Genomic DNA, 27884 nt, shown 5'->3' with positions numbered 1-27884 from the left:
TTGACAATTATATCAAGTCAAGTCCCTTCCTCCGGCAATTATGGTTACCACACTCACTCCCTATGTTCATAATTTTCTTTCTGCTGTGTTAATCATGGGTGGACTATCGCTGTTGTTCACTCAATCTATCAGAATGAAGCACCTAAAGTCATACATCACATAAGCAAAGAGATCATGTGATCGGCTGGAGACATGCTCAGAAATGAATAATCTTCATTTTCCTTTTGTAGTACTAAAGGCCCAGGGGGGGGCAGTGCGAAATATAAATTACATTGAGCAGTAGCCCTTGATGTAACCGAGTATGGCCAGTGCCACCCCTATACAAAAGTAAGAGCTTCCCTATCCCCACCTGCATATACTGCTTAAAGTAATGCATGCAAGTCTGTGTCATCATGGCTTGTGTCTATTTTTCTTGGGTGCAAGCTGACTGAGCTGGCATTATGCCGGCTACCACAAGTTCACGTACAAGTAATTTCTTTCGCAAAAGTAGAGAAAAAAAGACGAATACTGGTGTACTCTCTGACTATGTATTGAGTCCATAGTGCTGCCTGGTAGTAGAATTCCTGAAACTCCCACTGTTACAGGCCTACAAAGACGGCGGAAAGATACATGCCAAAATGTTATACTGTGCTTGCAAATTGCTAGTGTTACTGTGAGACAACTTTCTGTTGAATTATTTTGCGTTATTGTTAAAGAGCATTGGTTACATTATTTTTCTTTCTTTCTTCATATAGATGCTCCCAAAAAGCTCACCAGAGGGGAGATGGCTGTCCGGGCCAGGGCCCGGAAGATGGAGGCCAACCGAGTTGAATATTGCCGGCTGTGGGCTCGGGAAAATGAGGAGGGAACATCAACAACCTCCTCCAGCACTGCCACCAGCCAGCAGCCTCCATCCCAGCACCATGCTCGGACAGCCCCCCGCCGCCGCTCAGCTGCAAGACCATCAGCAGCTGGCCCCCTCAGAGCCTGGAAGGCACGCATGCGCCGCCTAAGCCTAAGAGTGGACTACCTGGAGCGCAAGGTGGACGACCTTGAAAAACAGCTCCAGGACCTCCGCAAGGACCGCCTGCCCAAACACCGTCGGAAGTGACTGTGTCCCTTGCCCCTTTTTTAAGGACTGTTGGGGGGAGGTGGGAATCGGGAGTTGGGGATTCTTTATTTTTGGACTACTTCAAATGGACAATTGTTTGGTTTAGGGAGGGGTGGGACTAGTCTATTTTTGTTAGGGGAAATACATCATTATTCATTTTACATACTTCAACATAGTGTACGCTTTGATCTTATTTTGTGGGGTGGTGGGCGGGAGTTATGGCACGTTTGGTTTTCCTCAAACTTACCAGCATGAATTATCTAAAACGTCCAAAAATGTTCAAAAGTGCCACTAACAGAGTTTGTGAATTCAATTGGCCTACTAGTACTTTACTTGTACTACTATCAGTCTCTCCTCCGCATCCTAGCCCATCTTTCTACCTCCCCAAAATGCTTATCTTACCTGTGATTTGTGTTTGAGAATAGAGCTAGGCACAGTGCTGGCTGCATGGCAAATGGTGATTACACCATCCCGGACCGAAATTCCGTTGTTGTGGTGTTAGTAGTAGGAGTGGTACCACACTAGCAGTAGCAACATATGAAAAACAAAGTAAAAAAATGAGACATTCAGTGGCCTGAGAGGAGTATTAGAAGGAACAGTAGCCTAAGCAATGCTGAAGATAAGTATGGGGAAAACAGTGGCACAGCAGCGTAACACAAATCTTTTTGACATGTAGGAGGATGATGTTGACGATGGATCCAATCGATGGTGCGCATGAAATTCAGAATTTATTTTAAAATACTCATTGTTGTTTTTTTACCCAGAATTACAATATCCTAGGATTCATCTAGCTGCCTTAAAATCGAGTTGAGGAGGTTGCGTGTACCTTTTCCTCCCCAGCAAGTGTGTGGAATTATTGTTGTAATTTACTCACACCTCAATGAAAACCACACAGCCCGGGGGAAGAGGGTTATGGTTTGAAACTTGGATGGGAATGGGGTTTGTGGGTAAAGTTTTGTGGAGAGAGGAAAAAAAACACAGCATGGACAAACAACAAATGAAGATAAACAAATCTTTGGATACGAAGCTATTCATAAATCTTTTAAGGGACATAAAGGAAGTGCATGCACTAATTCATGAAGTTGTTTTCTAAATGGATAGGTTTTTGTAAAGTAAGTAGTACTTTCTACAATGTACTATGAAGAAACAACAATGTGACAGTACAGGGCTGCAGTAATTACGTAATTTCACTTGCCTATCTGCCCTCAGAGAGAAGAACCACTTTGCACATTAAATTAGTTTAAAAAATAGCAAAGAAAAAAGTATACAATGGCTGGAGTGATGAATTGAAGCAGAGAGCAAACAAATTCACAGTGTCACACTCACAGTAGTTCACAGCAATAACATTACTTAAAAGATAAGTTGAAATGAAGATGGATACTGTAACTGTATGTTGTTGTAGTTGTCCTGTTGAATTTGGGAAGTTACATGCATCCAGCCATTCCTCTTTCGCGGTACTCCTCCATTCCATCTGACGCACCGCCGATCAATGTTGGGCACCAGAAGACACCTTGTCCACTGACTGCCTGGCGGATGCTGAATTGCGGGTCGCTAAGCCTGCGGTCATCCTTTTTGTCATTGCACAGGGTAAAAGCCGGCCTGTAATTGTTGATGGGAAAACAGGAAGTGAAATTTAAACACCACGGAGAAAAAAATATAAGGTACGCAGTGTAGTGCAAAAATAACACTTTTAGTTTCAGAGTCAACAGTATTACAAAACATACAAGCATCATTTCGAAAGTGCGTACTCAGAGTCTCCTTTTCAAGGATAAATAAGTGTGGGCGAAATTTGCGGATCTTTCCCCTCAAGCTATGTGTAAAGTGTAAACAGCGATTTCAGAACCCTAACCCTACCCTAACCCTAACCCTAACTCTAACCCTAGGCCCTAACCCCCCTTTTTCACAATGGATTTAGTCCAAACCACTTGATTCCGATATTAGACCTTCCCAGCAATGCCCCAAGAGCCGCCAACCCACCCGCAAAAAAGCAGAACCCCCCCCCAAACAGGCAAAAAGCAAAAACGGAAAATCTCATACTTACAATATTTTCGGCCTTGTTTCAATTCTGTCCAAACGCGCTCTGCAGCTAGGCCATAACTCCCCTTTTCCACCATGGATTTCCTTAAAAACAAATGCAATCAACATTAGACTGTGCCAGCAGTGCTCCCAGACCCCAAAACCCACCCCAAACACCAGGAACCCCCCAAACAGTCCCCCAAAAACAGGCAAGTGAGCAAAAACAGAAAATAATTTTCACCATGGATTTAGTCCACACCACTTGATTCTGATATTATACCTTCCCAGCAATGCCCCAAGAGCCGCCAACCCACCCGCAAAAAAAGCAGAATCCCCCCCCCCCCAACAGGCAAAAAGCAAAAACGGAAAATCTCATACTTAGAATATTTTCGGCCTAGTTCCCAAATCACTCCATGCGCACTCTGCAGCTAGGCCCTAACTCCCCTTTCAAACAATGGATTTTCTTCAAACCACTTGCAACCAAAATTAGGCATGCCCAGCATTGCTCAAAGACCCCCCAACCCCCCCAAAACACCAGGAACCCCCCAAACAGCCCCACAAAAATAGGCAAGTGAGCAAAAACGGAAACAAATTTTCACCATGGATTTAGTCCAAACCACTTGATTCCGATATTAGATCTTCCCAGCAATGCCCCAAGAGCCACCAACCCACCCGCAAAAAAGCAGAACCCCCCAAACAGGCAAAAAGCAAAAATGGAAAATCTCATACTTAGAATATTTTCGGCCTAGTTCCCAAATCACTCCGTGCGCGCTCTACAGCTAGGCCATAACTCCCCTTTTCCACCATGGATTTCCTTAAAAACAAATGCAATCAAAATTAGAATGTGCTAGCAGTGCTCCCAGACCCCAAAACCCACCCCCAAACACCAGGAACCCCCCCAAACAGCCCCCCAAAAACAGGCAAGTGAGCAAAAACGGAAAGAAAGTTTCACCATGGATTTAGTCCAAACCACTTGATTCCGATATTAGACCTTCCCAGCAATGCCCCAAGAGCGCCAACCCACCCGCAAAAAAGCAGAACCCCCCCCAAACAGGCAAAAAGCAAAAATGGAAAATTTCATACTTAGAATATTTTCGGCCTTCTTTCAATTCTGTTAAAACGCGCTCTGCAGCTAGGCCATAACTCCCCTTTTCCACCATGGATTTCCTTAAAAACAAATGCAATCAACATTAGACTGTGCCAGCAGTGCTCCCAGACCCCAAAACCCACCCCAAACACCAGGAACCCCCCAAACAGCCCCCCAAAAACGGAAAATAGTTTTCACCATGGATTTAGTCTAAACCACTTGATTCCGATATTAGGCCTTCCCAGCAATGCCCCAAGAGCCGCCAACCCACCCGCAAAAAAAGCAGAATCCCCCCCCCCAACAGGCAAAAAGCAAAAACAGAAAATCTCATACTTAGAATATTTTCGGCCTAGTTCCCAATTCACTCCATGCGCGCTCTGCAGCTGGGCCCTAACTCCCCTTTCCAACAATGGATTTTCTTCAAACCACTTGCAACCAAAATTAGGCATGCCCAGCATTGCTCAAAGACCCCCCAAACCCCCCCAAACACCAGGAACCCCCTCAAACAGGCAGAAAGCAAAAATGGAAAATCTCATACTTAGAATATTTTCGGCCTTCTTTCAATTCTGTCAAAACGCGCTCTGCAGCTAGGCCATAACTCCCCTTTTCCACCATGGATTTCCTTAAAAACAAATGCAATCAAAATTAGATTGTGCCAGCAGTGCTCCCAGACCCCAAAACCCGACCCCAAACACCAGGAACCCCCCCAAACAGCCCCACAAAAACAGGCAAGTGAGCAAAAAAGGAAACACATTTTCACCATGGATTTAGTCCAAACCACTTGATTCCGATATTAGATCTTCCCAGCAATGCCCCAAGAGCCGCCAACCCACCCGCAAAAAATGTGAAAGACCCCCAAACAGGCAAAAAGCAAAAATGCATAATCTCACACTTAGAACATTTTTGGCCTTCCTTCAATTCTGTACAAGCGCGCTCTGCAGCTAGGCCATAACCCCCCTTTTCCACCATGGATTTTTTTCAAACCACTTGCAATCAAATATAGACCTTCACAGCAGGGCTCCAAGACCCCCGACCCAGCACCGCAAATCTAGAACACCCCCAAAGAAACCCCCAAAAACCTGCAATACTGGTATATTCAAAACATGGCAAATTGCTCTGTTCACAAAAAACAAACAGCAATTGGTTTCAACAGAGACAGACAGCCATTGCTGTCCACTGCATGCCATCTTCTCATTATTTATTACCTGTTCTACTTTTTGTCCGCATCTTCTTCGGAAAGTGAGGGCCCACAGGGCAGCCTCTCCTGTCAATTTCAGAAGTAAGTCTGTCAACAATCAGCAAGCATGTAGTCAGTCAGTAATTTCAGTGCCACTTGAGGGGACTCGTCTACGAAGACAAAGTTTATTTATTCTCCATAATCCATCCATCTGCCTTGAGGGAAACGGATAGGGGTAGTCTGGAGGAGGAGGATAGAGGAGCCTGATTGAGTTGTGAACTTGTGAACCTCGGGAATGCAGACTGCGGCACCTTCAAATCAATAAGGAAATAAGATGAAGACAGTGCTGCTGATGGACTTGTTGTGATTAGGTGATTAGAGTTTTGTTGTGGTAAAAGTTGCAAAAAAAAGAAAGACACACAGGAATAAAAGTGAATAAGGACAAAAAAAAGGAAGTAATTTTCACTCAGGCCTCGGTGTCAGGGAAGTAGAGCTCGTCCTCAAAGTCTATGAATTGAGATGGGAGTAGTTCAAGTAACAGAGAACAACTTCCGTCGGCGTCACCTAAGTCGGTGTCCTCTTCTTCCTGCGTGCATTCACGTATTTTGTAATCGGGTGGTATGAAGTGCTGATTCATCTTGATTATTGTTAACCTCTTCACATTTTTGGGCGAGAGGCGGGTCCTTTTTGAAGTTACAATGGCACCAGCAGCGCTGAAAACACGTTCAGAAGACACGCTTGCGAGTGGGCAAGACAAATAATTTAGAGCCAGGTTGGTGATCAGTCGCCATACAGACCTTCTCCTATACCAATACACCAATGGGTTCTCATTAAGACAGACCTCTGTTGGGTCATCCAGATAGGCCTGCACCACCGACTCAAGGTTCTCCAGGGTTGCTCCACTTTGCATACAATCTGTGGCCGTTGCAGTAGTGGACCGAGCAAACCTTGCTGAGTTAGTCAATCTGCTTCCGACAATATATTTTTTTGGCCTGGTGCAGGTGAGGATGATGACACGGTTGCTGGTTTCGTTAACGGCTATGAGGGAAAATGACTCCCTTCGGCCATGGATTCAGAAGTGAAACTTGATGCCGGATGGCCTGCTGATTCAGTTGTACTTCTGCTTTTCGAACCGAGTGGCTGACACAGCGAGCCAATGTTTGTACTTTGAAACATCTGCTTCATCAAAAGGAATGAATGCTTTGCTGGCCACTGCCTTTTTGTACCGTGGATCCAGAATAGTGGCACAAATGTAATGTTGTTCTGTATGTATGTTTTTACGCCTTTCATTGTGAAGTAGGCGCCTTAACAACTTCACCGCCAAATCATATGCTTCTCGCTTTTCAGCATGACCTCTGAACGTTGAAGACACGTCCTTTAGTTGGTGCTCTAGCATGACCAACAATGGGATAGCTTTGCCCAAAGAACAGTCCTCCCTGCTGACTTCACGCGTGAAGATCTCAAAAGGACGAAGCATGTCTGTCAGGCTTGCAATTAGCTTCCATTCCTCCAACTCTAGCCTCATGTCTTTCTGAGTAGAACCCAGTTTATAGACATACTCATTTATTACCCCCCACTGCTCAGACAGACGCTCAATCATGTAAAAGGTTGAGTTCCAACGTGTTGCCACCTCCTGGATTAGTCCTTTGACTGTCAGTTTACGTTCATGTTGAATGCTCCTCAGCTGCTTCCGGGCCTTAAAAGAATGGCTGAAATATGTGCAGATTCTTCGGCAGATGGTCAGTAATTTGATGACTGCGTCATTTTTTTTCAAGAATTCTTGCACCACGATGTTAATACTGTGCGCCAAACACGGCACTCTGAAATATTGACCATCAGTCATGGCCCTAACTATATTACTGCCATTATCCGTGGAAACATAACCAACTATGCGATTTCTTGGATGCAGCCATTCTTTGACCTTCCTGTTAAACTCCTCCAAAAGGTTAGCTGCAGTGTGAGATTTCTCAATGGCAAACATGCCTACTGTTGCATGTTTGCGAGTAGCTTGAAAAACTTTCTCTGTTTCAACACCTGCTTGTTTTAACTGTTGTCTGACCCCTGCAAAAGAGACCCAGTGTGCAGTGATGCACATGTAATCAAGGGCTTGGCAACTGGTCCACATGTCTGTTGTCATGTGGATAGTGTGAACAGCACTCTTCAGAATAGCTGCGCCAATCACCTCCAGCACATCTTGATGTAGTGCTGGAACAGCAACCCTGGCAAAATAGGACCGGCTAGGAACCTTCCATTTAGGGCAGACTGTTGCCACAAATTCAAGAAAACCCACCCCTTCCACGAAAGAGAAAGGGAGAAGGTCCAGCGCTAGCATTATAGGCATCTTTGTGTTATACAGACGTACCGTATGGTGGTTGCGTTCAAATGGCGCATCCGACCAAAACATGCCCAATGCATTTCGGAAAGTACATTTCCTTCTTCAGGGGCATACTTTCCGAAATGCATTGGGCTGTTTTAATAAACATTATGGGATGTGGAACCCACATTGGACTCCCGAGCTTTTGCGAAACATTCTCGTCCACCAAAAATTGAGTAAAATGAATTGACTATAAAACGAGAGGAAAAGGATTAAAACGGTTTAAATAGTGATGAATAAGCAAGAGAGAAGCGAATAAAATATTGATTCATTTGATTCAATTCATAAACGTGGCTGTGCAACCTGATGGAATCGGAACTGGGGATTCCTTGCGAAAGTTATTTTGACACAGCGCACCGAGACGAAGCGCAAGGCAGGTTATTGCACGCTGTTAAAACCAAAAACGGCTAAGAAAAGATTAAACCAGGATGACCAGGTGTGCATCTCTTTCTTTGAACTCATTAGTTGTTGAACACTCGCCAGCTGAGTTACACCCGGCGTTGATTGGATGGTACTTTATTGTGATGAGCCAACATCACTGGTCGATGGTGATTGAAAAACCAAAGTGGCTGCCGCAGCAGCACTCATGGTCATGGACCTAACTTGGCGTGGTGGCACTGAGCCCAATGAAGCGGAGGTGCTGCTTCCAGCTTGGTCCCCGGCGGACACCGCTGCTGCTGCAGGCGTAGTTTTTTTTCTCAAAAAAGGTGTCGGTGGTCACACCAGTCTCCTTGGTAGCTGGTGCCACTTGCTTCTTCTGCTCCTTCTTACTGCAGTTGCACTGGCAACTTTTTTTGCTGAGGCGCTACGGCCACCTTTCGTTGGGGCCTACTTCATCAGATGTCAGAACAGCAGGCCACAGTTGCACGAGTTGCAGAGTTGTCTTGTCTGTGGCCACACGTGATGTCACGTGACATTGTGCTTCACACACCGCTGCAGGATTTCTTCCTGGCACTGGTGGTTCTCTTGTGCACCTAAAAGCAATGGAAGCCAGAGGAACATCAGTTAAACACCCCAAAAAGTCGAAAAGCACACAAAAATCACCATCCATGCCCTCAATGATGTTTAAATTCAAGACACCCCACAGAAAGACTAGGTCCATGCACCACTGAGTACCCCTGGGCATAATGGTTGAAAGCAAGGCAAACAGGGTGCAGGCCTGAGCACACTGCCTGGCTTCAAAATGGCCCCTTGACCCCCCACCAAATGGCCAGGCCCTGCCTGTACCAGGCCTCAAAATGGCCCCACCCACATGGCCAGGCCCCAACAACACCCCAAAAAGTCAAAAAGCACACAAAAATCACAACAATCCAATGCCATCCATGCCCTCAATGATGTTTAAATTCAAGACACCCCACAGAAAGACTAGGCCCATGCACCACTCACTACACCTGGGTATAATGGTTGAAAGCAAGGCAAACTGGGTGCAGGCCTGAGCACACTGCCTGGCTTCAAAATGGCCCCTTGAGCCCCACCACATGGCCAGGCCCTGCCTGGACCAGGCCTCAAAATGGCCCCCACCCACATGGCCAGGCCCCAACAACACCCCAAAAAGTCGAAAAGCACACAAAAATCACCACAATCCAATGCCATCCATGCCCTCAATGAGGTTTAAATTCAAGACACCCCACAGAAAGACTAGGTCCATGCACCACTCACTACACCTGGGCCTACTGGCTAGTGAGGCTTTACAGGCACCCAATTTATTTTTAAAAATCACCATATAACAGCTAAAATTCCATGACATAAATGAGAATTAAGTTTTAAAAAAATCACAGAAACAGTTGTATCATGCACCCATGACTAACCCTGGGCCTACTGGATACTGTGGCTACCCACAATATATATTTTTTTAAAGTTGTGAAAAAAGTTTTAAAACTGTAGTTGCCTCAACTGCAATGCCCCAAACAAACAACACCAACTTACTTGTAAAATCTCAAGTCCAAAAGTGATCCAAAGTCCAAAGTCCAAAAAGTCCTCAAATACAAATATCCAGCAGCAGCCACAAAAAGTAATCCTTCCAGCTCCAGATCTAAATCAAACGTGACCAGGACATGGACAAAGCACTGGGAGGAGCCTGCTGGACAGGAACAGGAAGTTGGAGACTCTGGGGCACGTCCTTCCTCCCAACCCCCCCAAAAAATGGACTCCTTGCACCAAAAAGTGCAGCCAAATGTCAATCTGCGGAGTTAATCTGATAAAAATCATAATTTTCACAAGGTTTATGCTTCCTGCGGTGGATTTCTTGTGCGGAATTGCAATTTTTTCAATTTCGGGAACGGGAGCTGTTCAAATCTCCCGCCGGAAGTCAGCTGCGCGCCGCATCTACCTGTTTGGCATTGTTTACTCCCGCAATGTGTGATCGCGGGCCTTTATGACGTACTCGCGTTGTCAAACTCTCGCTGTGCAAGATGGCGAGCCGTGATGACGTAATTGCATTCGAAAAACTCTCGTGCGATCACGCAGCAAGATCGAAAATGGCGCAGCACATGCAAACCAGGAGAAAAACAACTCGGCGGACTCAGAATTACGGTAAGTCAACGCCGTGCACGCGATATTGTATTTTTCAAGCGCGACCAAGTAAAATAATTCGCAGCTTGCGAATTTGCGGATTTTTGGGCAAATTGGCGTGATTCGCGGATCGCGAAATTGCCAAAAATCCGCAAATTCGCCCGCAAAACGGATTTTACGCCCATACTTAACAGGAATCCTGCGACAATGAGTCGCGTGAATCCAGTTCTTACAACCAGTGACTTTTACTGAGGTGCACGTTGCTAACAGGACCTGTTCCGGTTCCCTCCAACGCGGCTCCAAACTTTTCTTTCTCTGGAACTTTTTAATCAACACGATGTTGCCAGGCTGGATGTCATGCCCAGGCCCCTCTGTTGTAGCTGCCAGGGTGTCCCAGACCTGTTGGTGAATAGAACACAAAGTTTCTGTTAACTGGCCAAGAAAATCAATCAACAGTGGGTACTCAATATCAGAAAACCGCCGAGGTTGCAGGACGCCCCAGACATTTGCCGGGTGCCCAAACGCGAGCTCATACAGTGACAATCCTGTTCTAGAATGTGCTGTTGTTCTTGTTGACGAAAGGGCTAACGGTAAAGCATCTGGCCACTTTAACCCTGTGGTCTCCTGAGTTTTTGCCAGTTTGCGCTTGAGAGCACCATGGTACTTCTCAACCAAACCTGCTGACTGTGGGTGATTGGCAGCATGGAACTTTTGCTTTATGTGTAAACCATCACAAATTATTCTAATCACTTTTGCATTAAAATGACTTCAGTTACCACTCCAAACCAATCGGGGCTAGCCGAAACGAGGAAAGAACTCCTTCAGGAGTACCTTTGCATTCACAATAGCTGTATTGTCATTAGTGGGATTAGCCTCAACCCATTTACTAAATGCACATACAACCACCAACACGTACTTCAAATTATTGCATCAACTACTAGTTCAATATAGTCCATTTGAAGGACTTCAAAAGGAAAAGTGGGTGGTGCAAAATTATCAGGCGGTGTAGGGGTACCCTTCCCAGGATTGTGCATCATGCACACCATACAGTACTTCACTACCTGTGCAGCTGTTTTAGGAATATTATCATTCTGCCATACAGGGTCTATCAACTTGCAAATACCCTTAGCACTGATATGAGCTGCGCCATGAGCCATTGTAACCAAAGGGAAAACATATATATCAGGCAACATCCATCTCTGCTTCCTTGAATTATTAATCCAACATCCCTCATCATTCAATTGTGCTGTACTTTCCTGCCATCCCGCTAATCCTTCTACTGTGGTTTCGCTTTGTGTCTCTTTTACATTTTCATGAGTGTCTTCAAACATAACAACTTCAGGAACTCATCTAGCTGAACCTGCTACAAACATTCTTTTCATCTTTGTCTGGGCCGTTTCCTTAGCTGTCTGTTCTGCAAAAGCATTTCCCCTACCTATATCATCAGTGACCTTCCGGTGGGTGCTACAATTCACTATGGCCATTATCTTGGGGAAAGTCAAAGCAGGCAAAAGTCTCCAAATGAGGTGTCCATGCTGGATTTTTGTGCCATGCAAAGTAAAAAGCCCTTTCTCAGCCCAGAGTCGCCTAAACTTATGCGCGACCCTTTTGGCTGTCAGTACAGATATTGACAACCAATCCCTCACTCAATGCGTAAGCTCGAAAAAGGGCAGCAAGCTCAGCAGCTTGAGCCGACTGATGTCACTACTACTGTACGCAGTGTGGTAATAGCATACGCTGCAGTTGTAGTGCCATCCGGTAATTTGAAACAAGAGCCATCAACATATAGTTCCCCTTGTGGGTCAGATAAGGGAATGTCAGTCAAGTCTACTCGTCCTTTCGTCTCTTCTTCCGTCCGGAAGATACAATCATGTTTGTCGACTTCATCAATCTTGGAGGGGGGGGTAGTAACTAAGGGTGGGCGTAGCACTTCACTCCGCTCACAGAATGGGCGTAGTGTTGCCTACTTCGCTCTTCACAAAGTAGGCGTAGTAGGCAACACTACGCCCACTCCGTGGTGGCACGAAGTTGCCAGCCACTTGCCTCCCTCCCGCCCTCTTCTTCAACCATATTTTTAGGATTAAATACAGTAAAATAAAAGAAAAGGAACTTACCTTGGATGTAGCGTCCCAGGGCTCCCTCTTCCTGTTGACGCGCCAACTTCATCAGATGAATGCGCATGCGCGGGCGCATGCGCATTTCTCGCAAGAAATGCGCATGCACGGGCGCCTGCGTATGCACATTCATCTGAAGAAGTCGGCACGTCAACAGGAAGAGGGAGCCCCGGGACGCCTTATCCAAGGTAAGTTCTTTTTCTTTTATTTTACTGTATTTAATCCTACAAATACGGTTGCAGAAGAGGGCGGGAGGTAGGCGGGCGGTGCGTAGTGGGGCTACGCGAAGTGTGTGGGTGGGCGTAGCGGGCCCCCCACTTTGCGGAGCTTCGCGTAGCCCTGCTATGAGCACTACGTCCACCCCTAGAAGAAACGTGGCTGGATTCAGAGTAGCATATCTTTTGATTGTGATATGTTTAGCAAACAATGTCAATTCATAGCCAATAAGACATGCACTGGTAAGGTGCTGTGCCTTTGTCTTATTCTGAAGCATATACACAGCATGGGGTACCATGACTGTGAGATCAGTACCCAGTATAAGTCCAGCCGATTGTCTGATCGAAGTGGATATGACCGCAACCGCTGTCTGACAACTCGGGAGGTCTCTCAGGGGTGAATCAAGAACAGAGAGAAATAAGCACATGGCTGTTGCTTATCTCCAAATTTTTGTGTTAGGACAGAAAGTGCGCAACCAGCCATCTCATGCACGTAATACACAAACGGTTTGTCGTAATTAGGGGTGCCAAGTACTGGAGCCGAACAAAGCGCAGTTTTCAAATGACTGCTGGCATTCAGGCATCCAAGGTAAAGGCTCTTGCACTTCTTTCATTGTTAAGGCAAGCAAGGGTTTGATTAGTAGGGAGTAGTTAGGTATCCACTGCCAACAGTAGGAAGTGATACCTATAAAAGCGCGCACATCTTTCTGAGTCCATGGAATAGGATTTTTAACAATGGTACTGATGCACTCAGGGGTCTATCTCCAATCCACCTTCGACAGTAGGTGTCCTAAATAGGTGACCTCATGTCAACAATACTGAAATTTAGAAAAGAAATCTTATGTCCTAGATGAGCCAAATGTAACAACAATTTACCAGTGCTATCTTTGCAACCTTGTACGGTATCAGAAACTATAAGGAGATCGTCAACATACTGCACCAATACATTACCTGCGGGAAGCAACAAGGAATCCAACTGACTTTTTAATGCCTGGCTATAAATGCTCTGACTTTATGTATAGCCCTGAGGAGCTCAAAAGAACCTAAAGTTCTTTTCAGCTAGGGTGAACCCAAACAAATATCTGCTATCTGGATGAATAGGAATACTGAGGAACGTGTTTTTCAAATCAATGACAGAAAATATTTTAGCAGTGGAAGGAATCATTGTCCAAAGTGTAGTAATATCTGGAACCACTAGAAACTGAGGAACTACTGTTTTATTAACTTCGGGCAAGTCAGTCACAAAATGGTAAACATTTTCATGATCATCAGGGAAAAGTGAGGGTGTCTGTTTAAGAATCAGAAGAATGGGACTATTACAAATATTAGCAGACGGCTCCGGAACTACTCCTTTGTGTATCAAATCCTGAATAATTTGTAAAAGGGCCCGTTCTCCCACCTGAGGTATTCTATACTGAAGAATACTAGGTAAAACAGCATTATCTTTAACCTGAATCGAAACCAGCTGTATATGCAGCAGTCCCAAATCTGTATCACCCGTCGCCCATAGAGTGGATGGTATATCAGCAAATTCAGCAGGAAGAGGGAGAGACAGGCACAGTTTAATACTCACACTTGGGCCCATCGTCATATAAACACCTTCCGGGAACAATAAATAGTAGCATGCAATTTCTTCAACAAGTCAAAACCCATCAAATTCTCACCACAATTGGATGTCAGCAAAAATGGAGAATCCACAGTAAAAGGACTGATAGTCAATGCAAAGGGTCGTGAAATTGTGCTTACAACCGGTACTCCTGAAAAACCTACCGAAACATTATTATGACCAGACAGAGCCACTTCAGGGACCAAAGATCGAGAAACAGAAGTCTTTGTTGCACCTGTATCCATAAGAAATTCCTTAGTTGAGCCATGCAAATCTGCAGTAACATAAGGACCACACTGATCTACAGGTATCAGAACTGGTACCTCACTCTGTCCCTGGCTATCCTAGGTGTAAGACAGCCCTCTCACCTCATCCATATCATAGTAATCATGGTAGTACTGCCCATTGCAGGGGTCATCAAAATAATTATTATCAGAACGACCCTGGGAGACTGTAGCACTTTGGGCTCTATCAGTCCCATGATCTCGTCCACGAGGACCTCGCCCTCTTGGAACCGCCACCTTCTGCAAAAGAACTGGACATTCGCTATGCCAGTGGCCCTCTTCCTTACAATTCGCACACTGATTCGGCCCCACAGGTGTCGCGACGAAGCTGTCTGGCAAGACCACCAAGTCTCTACCATTTCCCTTAAACGCTTACTGCAACAGCACCTTCGTCTTTAAATCCGTATTCTTCTTATCTATCTTGCCTTTCTCTTCCTGATCACGATGCTCATAATATTGAGCCACATTCAAAATAACAGAAGGGGAAGAGGTGGTCCAAGTACTCTCAGAAGCCGTCAAGCGAGACGTAAATTCAGGAAGTAAGTTAGAAACAAACCTGTCAACAAACGATCGAACACCTCCCTCAACAGACATATCCTGCCCACTATAATCCAAAAACGTATCTTTAAACCGAGTAAAAAAATCAAACACACTTTCATTCTTCTTCTGTCAACAAGCAGTCAACTTGTCCCAACTTACTTTCTTCGGCAGGATAAGAAAATGCATATATGTAATAATAGTCTGGCAAAGAAGGCTCTCAGCTCAGGACTTATCACTTGGCTTCCTTTCCTGATCCCATCCCTTAATCACATCCCATGTACCACCCAACATGGTCTTGAGTATGAACCTGTCTCCAAATATCAACCGGAATGAGGAGACCAAAGAACAGTTCATGTCATTACAGTAGAAGAGGCAGCTTCTGTCAGTTCTTTATGATAAGCCTTAGGATTTTTCCTAGGAGCGGGCAAATGAGCCTTAAGGGATATAACCTCACTTCTTTTCCATGTAGTATACACTCATTGCTCCTGGAAATGGGCCACTACACCCGAGAGTGACATTACCTAGCTGATCTGTTAACTCTGGTATATCTGGGTGCTGTATGGGATGAACATCTTGCATCGGAAACTGGGATACTATGGTAGGACTCTTCTCTTGCAACCTGCCCCTTTAGGCAACCAACGTAGTGATATTCCCAAAAACTTGGCCTGGATCCATACCACTGGCATATACGCAATCTCTAATATAAAATAAAATTTGTGGCGCATCATCCCCAATATGTTGCTGCCAAAGGCCAATCAACGTAGAGGACATATGTTTAATAGCATGCTGCTGTATGAAAGGCTCATAATCTTTCATCACATCCCAAACATCCTCCACACTGTAAATGGGATTATGACCCCACTGCGCAGCCTGATTAGCTACTACTTTCTTCTCTTCATCCCCCACTGCAGACCATACAAAAGGGCCTATGAGCTCATTACATTTTGTCAAATCTCTATTCTGAAATCGACGTCTTGGCGTCTCGGCACCCAATAATGCTGGGAAATGAACCATCGAAGATGGAGAAGCAATAGAAGCACCGGGTAGGATCGTCGCAAGCGGGTGTGCCAGGAGAGAGAGAGATGGAGCTAGGATGCTGAAACAATAGGTGTGAGAGGTGTGCTAACAATCTCAGTTGCCACAAACGGACAAGGCAAAGAAGGAGGAGGAGGCGCAGAAGCCACAGCCGTCGAGACGACAACATTAGATACAGGGACATTAGGAACAGCAGTAACAGGCGGCTGTGATTGCACAGGGACAGTGGGATATATCCTTTGAGGGGCATATGGGGGCAGGGGTCAGGTGTCTAACAATTCTTACACAAAAGTGTCACTTTTCTCCTGAGCCAAATACGATTTATCAACATGCAACCAAAACCTCCTATCTTCACATTCAACTCCCTTTTCTTGCCTTTCTTTATCAAATGCTACAGCTTTCTGAGTCAGCATATGCATCTTCCCTTTTCGTGCATCTTTTTCCATCTTCAATCATCTCCGCCTAGCTGCTTTCTGCCAGGTTCTGAGGGAATCAAACATAGACTGTTTACTTTGTCTTTTAAATAACTGTTCCTGTAAAAACCCAATCTTTTATTCATCAAAAGTGCCTGTTAGTGGCCACTGTAACTTGGTGTTGTCCCTCGTATATTTGTGCCATAATGTACTAAACATAATAGGGTCAAGACCATGATTCACATATGTATCAAAATTAGGGGTGCCTTCTGAAGTCGCCAGCTGGGCTTCTTCTAATGGAGCATCTGCAGAACAACAGCGACAGCACAACGAAAACAGTTTACTGATACCAGGCATTCTCTAAAGAGACATATAAGCTTGCACCTACATGTCTACACTCATAATATACTGCACCCTGCCTCCTGGGCACAGTTGGTCTTCTCTAGGGGTGACTGACTTATATTAAAAGCAGTGCATTTGACTGTGCCACACTCGTTTGCACTGTAGTTTACTTGGGTCACTCAGGGTGGCACCAAACCACGCTGCAGCACTGGGGACCTCTTTACAACCTATGCCATGGGTATCCATGGTACCATATACAAGAACCTTATAAGGCGTTTTAGGGAAAGAGCACTGAAGCATGTGTTTGCAGGCTTCAGATCACTGTTAGAGTTGAAAACTAGCATTTAGTAGTCCCAATGGGGGCAAAAGTGGGGGAACATCAGCAAAAAAGACTGTTTTCTTGCACTATTCTACAGAGCTACTCGCAATGCTGATGCTGTGCTTTATCTATTCTGTGACTGAGGGCAAATTGTGCTGCTGATGTGCATGTGATACCACATCTACATATTCTATGAGGTATAGAAAATTGCATTGCTGAAGTTTATGCTGTGTAACTGCTCTGTCCTAACACAAAAATTTGGAGATGGGCCCCATGCTGTTTTGGTTCTCATGATGAACGAAACCTGCACTGCTGAAGTTTAAGTGTCACACTTTCAATTAAAAATGTAAGCATGCAGGCCCATACAAGTTCTGTGAGGTAGAAAGCTTAAACTGCTGACCCCTATGCTATTCAGTTTCCCTAGATGAGTGGAGCCTGCACGTCTGATACCAAGGTGTTACCTATTCTCCTAGGAAGTGAAGCTTGCACTGTTGATGTCCTTCTAGGGTCAGTGAGTACGTATAAAGGAATCGTGTATTGCTGATGTCCAAGTGGTAGCACTTCCTTCTGTCTTATTGAAGTCGTGAAAAAAGTTCCAATATAAGAAAAGCCAATAATGTTGGTATTACCAAGTCGGATATCGTTAGTTTAAGGGCACGTCAGTAGCTCCCATTGCAATTGATGGCATAAAACAGGACAATGAAGAGTTACATACTGAGATTATAATTGTTAAATGTTTATCAAAAATTGTGCAGCGATATTTAGATACCATAACAAAAGTTAAACCAATCTCAGGGAGGCCCCTATTTATCTACCTGCTAAATATTTGCAATTATTTTAAAATGTTTTAGACTAATTGCTGGTGTGTTTTCTGCCTACTCTAAGGGGTTTCAAAGCAAAAATCCCTGCAAAAATACTCTTTACTTTGAGCAGTCTGGCCGCTGATGCGATGAAAGGGGCAAACCAGGTTCATCAAAAGAAACATCTGACCTTCAAAAGCGCTTGCCTTTAAATGAAATCCAGCTTTACTTTGAGGGAAGCTAAAGTTCACACAGCTGAACATGCCTCACTATATATTCCAAAGAGAATACCACAGGAGTTCAGGTACTATGCAGTCACAATAAATGAATTATTCTGAAATACTTTTTCTAATTATTACTTAGTTTAGATTTCATCAAATATTACAATGATCTTTAAAAAGTCATCCAAAAAAGTCAAAGGTATAAGTAATCTTCATCAAATATAGAAACACAAATACAAAAGGCAGTTTACTCACTGAGCGTTTATAAAAAATAAAAAAAGCAAGAAACATGTCTTGTGTTGATGAAGTTGTTTAAAGGTTTTCTATCACTACAATTATATTTCAGAAACATATCTCTAAAATGAATGGCCCGATCTTTTGTTAATCCTGCTAGTCTACAACAGATGAAGTGTCCCATTCTTTGAACATTCACATTCTTTCAGCAGTTATTTATGCTCATTTAATTTGTTCCTTTTCAATTATTCGGTAGAAGTCTTTTCGCAATCACAGTACAATTCAGGATAAAATCAACCAGTGTAATAGAAAGATGAGAAAGCTATAAAAGGTTTAGTCGTTCCTTCTGTTATATGCAGCTGAGTTGTGAGGCCAATCCTGACAAAAACACTTTTCAGAATTCTTGGAATCCCCCCAGGAATCCCAATTCAACAGGTACTAGTTTATGTGATTCTTGTTTTAAGTATTAACAGGTGCTGGTTAGGAGCAGAAAGTGTTTTATGTCCAACAGTAGCAAGGTGGAAATTAAACAAGTACCCGAGCATGCCATTGTCAATCTCACGGTTTCATGAGCCTCCTGAGAAACATTTAACCTAATTTATTGTATTCGTAATCAGATCATTGCCACTGTCATTCTACATAAAATGAATGAACTACATTACGTGAGCCCCTGTCAAAAAACTGCACTTACCAAATTAACATGCTAATAATCATAACAACATGGACATAAGAAAGACGGTGTAACCTACGAAACACATGTTGCCGTATGTATGTACCTCAAGCAAATCCAGATTGTTATCCAATCAGGAAATAAACAATTAATGAGAAGATAACTATGGGACTCTTTAGTCTTTTGCATTATAATGTATGGACATGATTCAAATGTGAATGTTCTGAGAATAGATTCCCCTTAAAAAGGTTTATTTATTATTAAACTTAACAAGTCTTTGCGTCCTAAATGTCTTCGATTTCCGGAGTTTCCAGTGCTATCTTTTCCTGATCTGTTAGGTCACTGAGGGTTTATTTAGGCGGAATTTACTTTATTCATATGTCTATGTTCTAACAGTAATAGTGGTATACACATGGAAGGCCTTATATCTGTAATATTGCTCCCCACAAGCTCTGCCATATAAAGTAAATCAGTGGGGGGTTTTATACACTGAAAACAATATTTTTAAATAGTTTTTTTGTTACATTGTAAAGTTAAGGGTACCTTATGTGCTGCATTTATTGTGTCCGTGAGTGATTCTTTTGAGCTTGAAAACTGACAGACATCAATATGGATGCTCACCCGACATACATACTGGTGCACGCTAACTAAAACATAGGGGCATATTATCAAGGACGACGGTAAAATTATCACCGGTTTAGCGGTGATAATGGACTTGATAATATGCCCTTGAGAATTCCAATAGAAGTCCATGTTCTGGTGTGAACATGGTCTTCTATTGGAATTCTCCAGGGCATATTATCAAGCCCATTATCGCCGCTTTAGCTGCAGTTCTCTACCGCTAAACCGGCGATAATTTTAACACCATCACTGCTTGAGATATTCTTCTTTTGTGCTGAGGGTCAATAATAATGGGTGTGGTCATGACGAGCTCAGCTCGTTATGAGCACACGAGAGCACCGTGCCTCATGACGAGCTGAGCTCGTCATGAGCACGGAAGGGGTTAAAGTGACTTCTTTTTTACACATTGGCTTTCATTTGGAAGGCAGAAATACATTGAAAGTGAATAGGTAATACCAGCTGCTCTACAATTCTGTGTTACCCTAAGTCTCCCAATAAAAATGGTACCTCACTTGTGTGGGTAGGCCTAGTGCCGGCAACAGGAAACTACCCAAATAGCCAACGTAGATACACTTTATTTTTACAGTGAAAACTGACCCTTTTTTTGCAAAGTGCCTCGTTGTAGATTTTGAGCCCTAGCTCCGCCAGCACCTGGAAACCTAGCAAACCTATACATGTTTTAAAACTAGACACCCAGGGAAATCCATAATGGGGTGACTTGTCTGGCTTTCACCAGGTTCTGTTACCCAGAATCCCTCAAACTTTGTAAAAAAAAACATTTTCCACAAATTTCCACCCACCTGGCATTCCCCAAAGTCTTCAGAGAAATATGAAGCCACACTTGCACGGGTAGGCCTAGTGGCCACGACAGGAAACGGTCTAAAATGCAACGTGGACACACCACATTTTGACAGTGAAAACTGACCCTTTTTTTGCAAAGTGCCCAGCTGTAGATTTTGAACCCTAGCTCTGCTGGCACCTAGGGAAACCTATCAAACCTATATATTTTTGAAAACTAGACTCCCAGGGAAATCCAGAATGGGGTACCTTGTCTGGCTCTCACCAGGTTCTGTTACCCAGAATCCCTTGCAAACCTCAAACTTTGTAAAAAAAAAAAAACTTTTTCCTCACATTTCTGTGGTGCAAAGTTCTGGAATCTGCGTGGATCCACAAAATTCCACACACTCTGCATTCCCCACAGTCTTCTGAGAAAAATTAATAGGTAATAACAGCTGCTCTACAATTCTGTGTTACCCTAAGTCTCCCACTAAAAATGGCACCTCACTTCTGTGGGTAGGCCTAGTGCCGGCAAAAGGAAACTACCCAAAAGGCAACGTGGATACACTTTATTTTTACAGTGAAAACTGACCCTTTTTTTGCAAAGTGCCTCGTTGTAGATTTTTAGCCCTAGCTCTGCCAGCACCTGGAAACCTAGCAAACCTATACATGTTTTAAAACTAGACACCCAGGGAAATCCATATTGGGGTGACTTGTCTGGCTTTCACCAGGTTCTGTTACCCAGAATCCCTCAAGCTTTGTAAAAAAAAACATTTTCCACAAATTTCCACCCACCCAACATTCCCCAAAGTCTTCAGAGAAAAATGATGCCTCACATTTTGACAGTGAAAACTGACCCTTTTTTTGCAAAGTGCCTAGCTGTAGATTTTGAACTCTAGCTCTGCCGGCACCTAGGGAAACCTAGCAAACCTATACATTTTTTAATATTAGACTCCCAGGGTAATCAGGATGGGGTACCTTGTCTGGCTCCCGCCAGGTTCTGTTACCCAGAATCCATTGCAAACCTCAAACTTTGTAAAAAAAAAAAATAAAAAAAACTTTTTCCTCACATTTCTGTGGTGCAAAGTTCTGGAATCTGTGTGGATCCACAAAATTCCACACACTCTGCATTCCCCACAGTCTTCTGAGAAAAATGAATAGGTAATACCAGCTGCTCTACAATTCTGTGTTACCCTAAGTCTCCCAATAAAAATGGCACCTCACTTGTGTGGGTAGGCCTAGTGCCGGCAAAAGGAAACTACCCAAAAGGCAACGTGGATACACTTTATTTTTAACAGTGAAAACTGACCCTTTTTTTGCAAAGTGCCTCGTTGTAGATTTTTAGCCCTAGCTCTGCCAGCACCTGGAAACCTAGCAAACCTATACATGTTTTAAAACTAGACACCCAGGGAAATCCATATTGGGGTGACTTGTCTGGCTTTCACCAGGTTCTGTTACCCAGAATCCCTCAAACTTTGTAAAAAAAAACATTTTCCACAAATTTCCACCCACCCGGCATTCCCTAAAGTCTTCAGAGAAAAATGATGCCTCACACTTTGACAGTGAAAACTGACCCTTTTTTTGCAAAGTGCCTAGCTGTAGATTTTGAACTCTAGCTCTGCCGGCACCTAGGGAAACCTAGCAAACCTATACATTTATTAATACTAGACTCACAGGGGAATCCAGAGTGGGGTACCTTGTCTGGCTCTCACCAGGTTCTGTTACCCAGAATCTCTTGCAAACATCAAACTTTGTAAAAAAAAACACATTTTCCTCACATTTCTGTGGTGGAAAGTTCTGGAATCTGCATGGATCCACAATATTCCACCTACCCCACAATCCCTAATGTATTCCAAGAAACATGGTACCTTCCTCGTGTGGGTAGGCCTAGTGCCCACAACAGGAAATGGCCCAAAACGTAACGTGGACACACTATATTTCCACCGTGAAAACTGACCCTTTTTTTACAATTTGCCTAGCTGTAGATTTTGAACAATAGCTTTGCCGGCACCTAGGGAAAACTAGCAAACCTATACATTTTTTGAAAACTAGACTCCCAGGGTAATCAGGATGGGGTACCTTGTCGGCTCCCACCAGGTTCTGTTACCCAGAATCCATTGCAAACCTCAAACTTTGTTAAAAAAAACAGAAACCACCGCAATGGAGCGCATACCGCTAGCCCCTCCTCCGGATCGCCCCTCGGGATTCTGGTACTTGTAGTTCAATAGTGGATCCCCCAGGTGGGTGCAAGTCGGTACTTGTTGGACTGATGAATCTCTCGACCCGATACATGTCCCGGGTTTTTGGGTATCGCCCGAGACATGGCTCGGGTTTCGGGATAACTTCCCTCATCAGTAGAGAAATGGTTAGGGGTGGAGGAGAAGGCCGCCAAACAACCGTCAATGGCCTCGATGCCCGAACCGGCACGCAGGGCAGCATCCAGGAGCCCGTCGGCTCAAAGCTCAAGGGAGCCAATTAATAGAAACCACCGCAATGGAGCGCACACCGCTAGCCCCTCCTCCGGATCGCCCCTCGGGATTCTGGTACTTGTAGTTCAATAGTGGATCACCCAGGTGGGTGCAAGTCGGTACTTGTTGGACTGATGAATCTCTAGACCCGATACATGTCCCGGGTTTTTGGGTATCGCCCGAGACATGGCTCGGGTTTCGGGATAACTTCCCTCATCAGTAGAGAAATGGTTAGGGGTGGAGGAGAAGGCCGTCAAACAACCGTCAATGGCCTCGATGCCCGAACCGGCACGCAGGGCAGCATCCAGGAGCCCGTCGGCTCAAAGCTCAAGGGAGCCAATTAATAGAAACCACCGCAATGGAGCGCACACCGCTAGCCCCTCCTCCGGATCGCCCCTCGGGATTCTGGTACTTGTAGTTCAATAGTGGATCACCCAGGTGGGTGCAAGTCGGTACTTGTTGGACTGATGAATCTCTAGACCCGATACATGTCCCGGGTTTTTGGGTATCGCCCGAGACATGGCTCGGGTTTCGGGATAACTTCCCTCATCAGTAGAGAAATGGTTAGGGGTGGAGGAGAAGGCCGCCAAACAACCGTCAATGGCCTCGATGCCCGAACCGGCACGCAGGGCAGCATCCAGGAGCCCGTCGGCTCAAAGCTCAAGGGAGCCAATTAATAGAAACCACCGCAATGGAGCGCACACCGCTAGCCCCTCCTCCGGATCGCCCCTCGGGATTCTGGTACTTGTAGTTCAATAGTGGATCACCTAGGTGGGTGCAAGTCGGTACTTGTTGGACTGATGAATCTCTAGACCCGATACATGTCCCGGGTTTTTGGGTATCGCCGGAGACATGGCTCGGGTTTCGGGATAACTTCCCTCATCAGTAGAGAAATGGTTAGGGGTGGAGGAGAAGGCCGCCAAACAACCGTCAATGGCCTCGATGCCCGAACCGGCACGCAGGGCAGCATCCAGGAGCCCGTCGGCTCAAAGCTCAAGGGAGCCAATTAATAGAAACCACCGCAATGGAGCGCACACCGCTAGCCCCTCCTCCGGATCGCCCCTCGGGATTCTGGTACTTGTAGTTCAATAGTGGATCACCCAGGTGGGTGCAAGTCGGTACTTGTTGGACTGATGAATCTCTAGACCCGATACATGTCCCGGGTTTTTGGGTATCGCCCGAGACATGGCTCGGGTTTCGGGATAACTTCCCTCATCAGTAGAGAAATGGTTAGGGGTGGAGGAGAAGGCCGCCAAACAACCTTCAATGGCCTCGATGCCCGAACCGGCACGCAGGGCAGCATCCAGGAGCCCGTCGGCTTAAAGCTCAAGGGAGCCAATTAATAGAAACCACCGCAATGGAGCGCACACCGCTAGCCCCTCCTCCGGATCGCCCCTCGGGATTCTGGTACTTGTAGTTCAATAGTGGATCACCCAGGTGGGTGCAAGTCGGTACTTGTTGGACTGATGAATCTCTAGACCCGATACATGTCCCGGGTTTTTGGGTATCGCCCGAGACATGGCTCGGGTTTCGGGATAACTTCCCTCATCAGTAGAGAAATGGTTAGGGGTGGAGGAGAAGGCCGCCAAACAACCGTCAATGGCCTCGATGCCCGAACCGGCACGCAGGGCAGATACCCAAAAACCCGGGACATGTATCGGGTCTAGAGATTCATCAGTCCAACAAGTACCGACTTGCACCCACCTGGGTGATCCACTATTGAACTACAAGTACCAGAGTCCCGAGGGGCGATCCGGAGGAGGGGCTAGCGGTGTGCGCTCCATTGCTGTGGTTTCTACTAATTGGCTCCCTTGAGCGTTGAGCCGACGGGCTCCTGGATGCTGCCCTGCGTGCCGGTTCGGGCGTCGAAGCCATTGACGGTTGTTTGGCGACCTTCTCCTCCACCCCTAACCATTTTCTCTACTGATGAGGGAAGTTATCCCGAAACCCGAGCCATGTCTCAGGCGATACCCAAAAACCCGGGACATGTATCGGGTCTAGAGATTCATCAGTCCAACAAGTACCGACTTGCACCCACCTGGGTGATCCACTATTGAACTACAAGTACCAGAGTCCCGAGGGGCGATCCGGAGGAGGGGCTAGCGGTGTGCGCTCCATTGCTTTGGTTTCTACTAATTGGCTCCCTTGAGCGTTGAGCCGACGGGCTCCTGGATGCTGCCCTGCGTGCCGGTTCGGGCATCGAAGCCATTGACGGTTGTTTGCAAAGTGCCTAGCTGTAGATTTTGAACCCTAGCTCTGACGGCACCTAGGGAAACCTAGCAAACTTATACATTTTTAAAAACTAAACACCTGAGAGAGTCTATTGAGGGATGGCTTGCGTGGGTCCCCCAACATTTTGTTACCCAGAATCGCCTGCAAAGGTCAAATCTTACTGAAAAAATTACTTTTTTCTCAAATTTCTGTGTGGGAAAGTTCTGAAATCTGCATGGATCCATAAATTTCCTACCACCCAGCATTCCCCCAGGTCTCCCAATAAAAATGGTACCTCACTTCCATGATTGGGTCAAGTACCCAAGACAGGCAAGGGCCGAAAACAAATTGAGAAGACATCACAATGACCTATCACAAAACAACCAGGTTTTGCAAGGGGGTCACCTGGGTTTTTGGCCCCGGGCTCGGCGGCAAGCTTGGGAAACCTACCAAACCCATACATTTCTGAAAACTAGACACCCAGGGAAGTCCAGCGAGGTATGGCTTGTGTGGGTCCCCCAACGTTTTCCTACCCAGAGCCCCTGCAAACCTCATATTTAGCTGAAAAAATCACTTTTTTCTCAAATGTACGTGTGGGAAAGTTCTGGAATCTGCGTGGATCCACAAATGTCCTAACATCCAGCGTTCCCCCAGGTCTTCTGATAAAAATGGTACCTCAGGTGTGTGGGTGGGTCAAGTACCCGCGACAGGCAAGTGCCCAAAATACATTGAGGAGTCATCAAAATGTCATCACAAAACATTCTGGTTTTGTAAGGGGAGTCACCTGGGTTTTCGGCACCAGCGAAGGGGTTAAATATCGGAAATTGAGAGTATAGATACATGTATATAACCATCTTTTACCATTAGAGTAAGTTTTCTGTGGGTATAAGAATGAGTTTGTCGAGCATGGGCACAATGAAATTTTACCTTCACCCGTGTTTATATTAGGGGTAGGTTACAGGCAGCTTACGGTCGTCAGCATGAGGTTTACAGGCATCGTCAAACTTGGACAACATCGGCACAAATTCCTCCCAAGGTCAACACTTGGGAAATACTAACTGTGTTACAATAAACTTGTGAATCACCGTAACAATCATGACTCGCGTTCACACCACGAATTAAGCAAAGTTACCAGCATGAGTTTTAAAGCACTTGCACGATTAAGTTTTGTTTAAACTGGTCAACACACAAGAAATATTTATTAGGTAAAAATGGCTTTACGATCACTCTGAAATGTAATAAACATGGCAACAGTCAGTTGCATTTAAACCATCAAGAGTACACAGATATGAACAGATAAACCTATGTAACATACGAGGTACCACACTTAGGGCCAGATGTAGGTCGCCAATTACCGGTCGGTAACGGCCGATTTCGGCCGTTACCGACCGGTAATTGGTTTTTGAGATGTAGGTGGGTCGGAATTTACAGAATCGGTATATTTACCGATTCGGTAAATTTACTGCTTCGATATTTTTCCGAATCGGTAAATATACCAAATCTGCAAAATCCATATGTAGGTGGCACAGTTTGCAGTGCCACAGGCCCTTAGGAATTCTTAATTTACCACCCAATCCTTTTGGGTGGTAAAATACCGAATTCCAGTGTACATGCACATCTGTGCATGTACACCTATGCCATGTGACACACAGACATGCCCCTAGGGCATGTATGTGTGCCACATGGCACACAAGCCTGCAATTGGGGTGTTACAGGGTGTCAAAGTGACACCCCGTTCCCCCTGCCAGGATTTGGTATTTACCGATTCTGTAAATACAGAATCGGTATTTCCCATTGATTCCTATGGGCTTCAAGGCCCATAGGAATCAATGGGAAATACCGATTCGGTATTTACAGAATCGGTAAATACCGAATCCTACAGAATCGGTAATTGTGAAATTAAAATTACCAACATCTGCCCACTTCCAATTTACCTACTCTTAAATACCGAATCGGTATGATTCAGTATTTAAGAGTAGGTAAATCGGAATTACCTACATCTGGCCCTAAGTGGTTTAGTTTAATGTCTTGCATGATTGTTTGGAGGCAAACACAAAGAATCACTTGCACCATTGCTAAGCCTGTTAATTTCAGGAATTTCATTAATGTACCCGCCATGACTGAGCTCAAGTTCATTCAATGTTTTCCAGGATTAATCCCCTGATGAAAGGAAATGCCCAAAATGCATTGGGCGTATTCACGTTTTATATATATTAGTTTCGTTATGATTATTCGCAATGGATGTTACTAAATGAAGAAAGCAAGTGAATGACAAAAGAAATTAAAATAAATAAAAAATAATTTTTTCACAACTTTTGAATAACTTTATTTAAAAAGACAATCGCGTGCAATTTGAGGAGGCCCCCCCCCATAATTTGGAGACAGCGCAACAAGTGAATTTCTCATCCTGTTACTCAGGAGGATTCACCAATTAGCACCAGTCAAACGGCCTAATTTAACTCACCTAACCTACCAGTGAGTGTGTGAGTCTAACCCCTAGATGGATTGAACTACTACAAGGAATGCCACTCTACTGGACTGCTGCTCTAAAGGATATGCTGCCCTACTGTACTGCCTGCTGCTGTCTTGCTTGGGGAAGAAGAACTGGACCTGCAACCTCATCTTGAACCCAGAGTGAGTCAAAGGGTTAGTCTGCTGGCCTCCTGATATGAGCCTCAAGGACATAAAAGGCTATCCAACAGCTTCTGGACCTACCTTCAGTGAGTTCCTAACCCCCAAGTGGTGCCTCTCAGGTCCTG

Source organism: Lissotriton helveticus, chromosome 7, assembly GCF_964261635.1.
Source record: "Lissotriton helveticus chromosome 7, aLisHel1.1, whole genome shotgun sequence".
NCBI lineage: Eukaryota > Metazoa > Chordata > Amphibia > Caudata > Salamandridae > Lissotriton > Lissotriton helveticus.
This window is presented reverse-complemented; position numbering follows the sequence as displayed.